Raw genomic sequence first — 7116 nt, 5'->3', positions numbered from 1 at the left:
CAGCAGTTAAATTAGACCAAATCTGAACTGGGTCGAAAATTAGGAATGTTCACTCATGCGCTAAACCAGTGCTCAACCCCAGTTTTAGTGCCCAACTTGAGTCTGGGAACGGACAAGGGTCTCGGGAATTTGGCAGGTGCCTTGTGAATGTGTGAACCATCGAGTGAAATGCCATTCAACACTCAGTGATGGATGTGACTCCAGTTAGAAACTCATGTGACGGTTAGAGATAAAAAAAAAAAAAAATGAGACTCAGTAGATGAGCTGAAAGCTCTTAGTCAAGCTGATGCCCACACTGGTGTCCTGCTCCAGGATCCTGAGGGAAAGCCGCCCGTGGGACAGCAGCAACTGAGGCAATGAAGGCTCCACATAACAATGCATTTACATTCAAAATCAACTCGGCATTTCGTTCTTAGCAATCACTCACTCACCTTGCTAAGGGTTACCCACGAGATCTGACTCTGCAATGTTTAGATTGCAAAAGGTAACTGCAAAACATGAATGTTTTTTTCTGCATGTATATTACGTATTCCAGTAAAAAATTAAAAAATAAACAAGTAATATTGACAAGCTGGAGTCAGAGTACAGAATAGCTCAAGCCATCTGCTTCTTTTCCCTGCCTTAGTCTTCGTAGTGATCAGGGACGCCTATGGAAACCTTCACACCGAGGGATGGGGGAGCAGACAATAAAGCACAAGGGTGGTCAACGTTGCGAACTCCTCACTCAGTGGCAGAGAGTCAGAATGCCTTTTCCAATGACAGATTTCACAGGCCTCCTAACACTACATTGGCCTGTGTTCCCTTCAAGGGAAGTGGGAAAGCCCAACCTGTGCGGAAGCATCAGCAGGTGGAGCTGAAGAGCTAATGGAGCCGCTGAGTAAGGGGACAGCTCAGACAAGTGCTTCAAGAACCGGGCAGATGGCCTTTTGGATGAGATAGAAAGGCAAATGTACGAAAAACCCTGCGGAGTCCTAATAAGGTAAGCAAGCAACAATAAGGAAGGGGCTCCAGGTCGGAGAGAATAATTATTCTGATAAACTGCTAATCACAGACAACCTGCAGACATCCTGTTTCCAAATACCTCATTCACATGTAGGCCCCAGTCGCAGGACCTGATCTGCATACCTTATCTGCGTGTAGCCCCTCCAATATGACCCCATAAAACTTCCCTCCAGCCCCTGCCTCTTTGCAGACAACCCCTTCTCTGCTGTGCTGCCTGTTGCACCCTTGCAATGTATCTTTGAATTTTATCAAATCTGCCTTTTTTTACCTATAACTGTCCTGGTAAATTCTTTTACCACCCACAACGGCAGCCCCAGCCAGTCACACCTTCAACAAACTCAGTGTGTTATTAAAACTCAGGGTCCTGTGGATGTTATCAAATAAAATTCAAGGTGGACTAGCTTATCTACTTTATACATTCATTCAACAACGTTTATTAGATACCCACCGTGTGTACACTGTGTTGTACACTGGAAGTGCTGTAGGAAATTAGGTAGACATGATTTCATGCCCTCATGAAACAGATTCTGAGGAGTTGGCTCAGCTTAGTAGTTAAGGATATTCATAGGCACTTTGGCTTTAGACAGACCTTTGTCGACATCCTGTCTCTGTCACTTAGAAGCTATGGATCCTCAGATCTTGGGTAACTGACTCAATCAATCATCTATAAAGCAGGGCTTAGCAATATTCACCCCAGTAGTTCTCCACCCTCCTGAAATCACATAGGAATTTTTTAAAATATCTATCTCTGAGCCATCTTTATAGATTGTGATTCAATTGGTCTGGGTAAGTACCAAATCATCAGTAATTTTAAAAGCCACCAGACACATCTGGTGAGCAGCCAGTGAGAACTACTCCTCTATTCATTAGGGTCTGTGGGGGAACTGCACTGAATAGTGTACATGAATACCTTGTGCTTAGTAAACATGTTAGCTTTGATTCCCAAACATCACAGCTGCCGTCTAGCTAATCAGAGGAATCAGAGGTCCAGGTATATGGGGAAGACTGTTAACCTGAAGCTGGTCCATGAGCAAGTAAGAGCTGAAGATCTTTCTGATGGTTTTTCCCTATGGGGAAAAAATGACTGCCCGTCCATAACTTGATCACAGCTCAGTAACCACCGAGATCAGCCTGACCAACATGGTGAAACCCTGTCTCTACTAAAAATACAAGAATTAGCCAGGCATGGTGGCGCGCACACCTGATTTTAATGGGTAAGCTTACTTGGCTATTTCAAGAGATGGCTTATTGATTGATTTATTTAAATTTCCATTTTTAGTACAAGCCATTCAGTGCTTAATATTGTTTCATACTAGCAAATGTTAATGAGGAGTAGAATTAAGAACATATCTTAGAATCATATCTGGCCCAGACCTTTCATTTTACAAATGAGAACAAGGAAGCCCTAAGAAGTGAAGTGACTTTCCCAAAATCAAACATCCAACAGGTGCAAAGTTTTGTTTCATTTGGTCTCAGCACAAACTTGTATAACAATTTAGCTGTATGCAACTTTACATAATACAGATGTTCTTTGATTTATGGTAGAGTTATGCCCCAATATATCCATCTTAAAACACAAAACAAAACAAAAAACTGTCCTTTTTGTATAGTTCTTTTAAAGAAACACATATGTTTATCAAAATGTTTAAGTAAATGAAAAGTCATAATTATAAAAAAGAAAATATAAGCCGAAATGCAGAAGGGCTTATATTAGAGATGTATGAGAGTCTTCACAAAGCAAATCACATGTGCAATGTACTAAAATAATTTTCTGATTAAAGAATACATCTATGAATGCTTTTGGTTAAAAACGAAAAGCTTTTTGAAGATGGAGACAGCAGTTACATGGTTTTCCAATCTCTCCAAATCCCTACATAGAAATAGACAAAGCAACTAGATAGCAAATCCAAAGACTCATGGACAAGAGTTATAATTATGTCAAGCTATCCCTATGAAACTCAGATACAAATGAGTGGGGACGAACTATCATGATGACACCATCTCTGCATGGTATCAGCTTCCATGAGAGAGAAGTACAGGAAGGGCACAGGGAATCTGACTGACCTGAGAACTGGAGACCCCAAAATACACAACAGGTATTTGTTAAAGTGCCATAAGATCATTCAAGAACAATAGCTACAACTCTAAAAGGTTTGGCTCATTCCAACAGCAGGTGAATATAGAGGTCATAGTAAGGTCTGACCCATATGAACTCTCAAAACTGATCAGCAAGAGCTCCTGTCAGCACAGGGCCCAGTGCATGGAGGTCCTAAACTATACATTGAAACTGTTACCCATGGCAGAAAAGCTAAGCAGGACACAGACATTTGAGAATAAAGGGAAAGAGAAGATCCAGATAAACACAGGTGTGGAGGACTGTGTCAGGAAACCTCAGAAAGCAAGTCATGTTATTTTTGAACACTGTAAGAAACAATAAAAGAGGGAGCTCTGCGAATTGAGAAAAGCCATAGTGAATAACACTTTCTTCTAAAAGTTCAAGAAAAATTAATTTTCTATAAAAATGAGAAAAGAAAGGCATAGAGGTCAAAGCCCACACAAAGTTATTGTAAGAATAAAAGAGCTAGGCATGGTGCTCACACCTGTAATACCAGCACTTTTGGAGGCTGAGACAGGTGGATCACCTGAGGTCAAGAGTTTGAGATCAGCCTGACCAACATGGTGAAACCCCGTCTCTACTAAAAATACAAGAATTAGCCAGGCATGGTGGCGCGCACACCTGTAGTCCCAGCTACGCGGGAGGCTGAGGCACGAGAATCGCTTGAACCTGGAAAGTGGAGGTTGCAGTGAGCCAAGATGGTGCCACTGCACTCCAGCCTGGGTGACAGAGTGAGACTCTGTCTCAATAAAAATGAGTAAATTTAAAAAAAATAAAAGATAATAAGAAGTAGAATTACATCCCTTCAGACAATAGAAGTGTGCCAGGAAGACGTGTCCACAGAACAGATCAAAATTGCAACCTTCTAAAATCTAAAAAATAAAAAAAAATGTGAAGGAAATCATACAGAACATAAAGAACAACCTAAATCAGAAGTGGAAAAAAAAACTCAGAAATTAGGTAGTAGGACTCTCATAAGAATAAAGGATAAAAGAATAAAGGATAAAAGCCATCTCAAAAATTAATATCCAGCTACAAGGAACGCAAGAGCAGTAAACACAACAGATAATGTCTTCAGAGATAGAAAGGAAAAAGCATGAAAAATTTTTAAGTCAAAAAAGAAATTGGAAAGAGAGACAAAGAGGATTTGTAACCAAGTTACAATATCAAAGATACTAAAAAAAAGTCCAACATAGAAATAGTGGAAGTCTTTGGAACAAGAAATCCAGAGAAAGAGGGCAGAACAAATACTAAGGACTACAATTCAAGAAAACACTCCTGAAATAAAAGGATTTGAAATTACTTAGTGAAAGAGCACACTACAGACCTAAGAACGCTGACCTACTATGACCCACACTATGATATATTCTAGTAAAATTACTGAAGTTTAAGAGAAAAAAAAAATCCTTTGGGTATCTAGAAAAAAAGGGCAAGTGGCTTGTAAAAGAAAAAATTTAGATAATTACTGACTTGTCAGTAGCAATGCTTTACGGTAGAAAAAACCAGAGTAACATATTTAAGATATTCAAAGGAAAAAATGTGCAAACCAATGATTTTACATCCAGCAGAGCTGACTCTCAAGTACAGAGATCATTGACAAATTGTTACCAACATGACAGAACTCAAACAATATTGTTCCCAGAGGCCCTTCCCAGCAATCTACTAGAAAATAAGTTGCAGGTATCAAAATATCTAGAGAAACAACCACCTAAGGACTGATGGCAAGCATTAAACACATAGTTACTTATAGAACCAAGGCAAAATGTGGGTTAAAAGGGAGAAACAGTAGATTTAATGACTATATGCTGCAGCAATGTACAGAGATTATAGCTCTTAAAAGAATAGAGGGAGAATGGAAGAGCATATGCACGAATGTTTAACTCTTCTCAGTATTTATATTGGGTGTGGTGGTATCAATATTGTTATTTCACACTGGTATATAGGTAATGGTATCACATTACCTATATGTGAAATAACAATATTGATAAATTATAAATTATAAAATCATAAATTATAAAATTTTGGATATTCCTATTTTGTCATCTCCTGTGTTCTTGGGAACCATAACGTGTGGTATGAAAGAAAGCGGACACAGAGTTAGTATAGAAAAAGTTCAGATTAAAATAAAAAGTTGTCATCATGAATTTGAATGCTAAGTATCAGTAATAACTCATGATGTATTTTATTAAGAGGTAGGAATGTGTGTTTGTGTGTCTGTGTGTGTGTTCGTGTGTGTGTCCGAGACAGAGAGACTGAGATTTAGAGACAATAACCCACCCAGTTTCAATGAGCACCTCTAGCAACCCAGATTCTTAGACCGCAGTCTTGAAATACACTCCACTTTAAAAAAAATAAAGATTTTGGAGAAATGGATGATTTCATATATAAGATGAGCCTGGAACATCGTTTTATACCAGGTAGTGAGGAAGCTATCAAAGATGATTAAGATCATGTCAAAGATGCTCAGAAATCACACTGAAGGTGCTCCCACTGGCTAATGATGAGACAATTTGAGCTTCAACATGGATAATAATTGCAATTGATTGGAACCCATCAAATATATTTAAATATATTAATTCATAATAACTGAATCTAATTGGTTATTTATGGAGGAAAATAGGGAACCAATTGATTGTTTGGAAAACCTATAAATAAAGAGAAAGAATCAGAAACCAGGTACCCCTGGGTATTCAAAGAGTAGATGATCGAAATCATCTCTTTGTAAAATATTCACACTGATGAATGAAGAATAAATTAGAATTAGAATGCCACCTGTGATGGTTAATACTGAGTGTCAACTTGATTAAATTGAAGGATACAAAGTATTGATCCTGGGCATGTCTGTGAGGGTGTTGCCAAAGGCGAGTAACATTTATTTGAGTTAGTGGGCTAGGAAAGGCAGACCCACCCTTAATCTGGTGGGGCACCATCTAATCAGCTGCCAGTGTATATAAAGCAGGCAGAAAAGCAGGAAAAGACTAGACTGGCTTAGCCTCCCAGACCACATCTTTCTCCAGTGCTCGCTGCTTCCTGCCTTCAAGCATTGGACTCCAAGTTCTTCAGCTTTGGTACTCCGACTGGCTTCCTTGCTCCTCAGCTTGCAGATGGCCTCTTGTGGGACCTTGTGATCATGTGAGTTAATACTACTTAATAAACTCCATATATACATACACACATATATATATGTTACAGAGATAGACATATAGGTATATATCCTATTAGTTCTGTCCCTCTAGAGGACCATGAGTAATACACCACCCTTTGGCAACTCCCAAAGAATTAATGGGAGTTAATTAACGGGAGTAATGAGCATGAGTGGCTGCTCACATTACGAAAGAGAGATGAGCAGACACAGTGTGCTTCCTGTAAACAAACACATCACCACCTATAGCCTTCCAGAGGGATAGGACTGAGTCTGATCAAGCCTCTGCATCCAGCTGCCAGCTTACAAAAACATAGAAGACGGGAACATATTGAACTGTATCACAAGGACACATCATTAAAATCAAAACTGTAGGAAACTCTGCAGATCAAATGCCCTGGGCTTTTCCCAGAGACAAGTTATAAGAAACAGAAGACAAAAAAAAGGGGAGACCTATAGACTAAAAGGAAGTTAAAAGATACCTTTTTAAGGCAAAATTAAGTTATAGCATCCTAAAGATGCACTCAATTAGATCACAGACTATTAAAACTACACACATGAAGAAGTTATTGCAAGTCAGGAGAGTGGTTACTTTCAGAAAGGGAAGAGAGGAGACTGAGGCTCACAAAGGGGCTTCTAGGGTGGCTGGCAAATTTTTTTTTCTTGACCTTGGATGTTTACAAGGGTGTTCATCTTATAAAAATAATAATAATATAATAAACTATTCATTTATGTAGCTTTATCTGTGTGTTATTTTACAAGAAAAAGATCTTTAAGATGCTTTTGCAAACTGAAGAATGTGTGTAAAGCAAATCTAATTCATCTCCTAAATTGTCTTTTCTTGGTAAATCCATGT

The sequence above is a fragment of the Piliocolobus tephrosceles genome, chromosome 6, assembly GCF_002776525.5.
Source record: "Piliocolobus tephrosceles isolate RC106 chromosome 6, ASM277652v3, whole genome shotgun sequence".
In the NCBI taxonomy this organism is placed as follows: Eukaryota; Metazoa; Chordata; class Mammalia; order Primates; family Cercopithecidae; genus Piliocolobus; species Piliocolobus tephrosceles.
The sequence above is the reverse complement of the archived record's forward strand: the minus strand, read 5'-3'. Positions refer to the sequence as shown.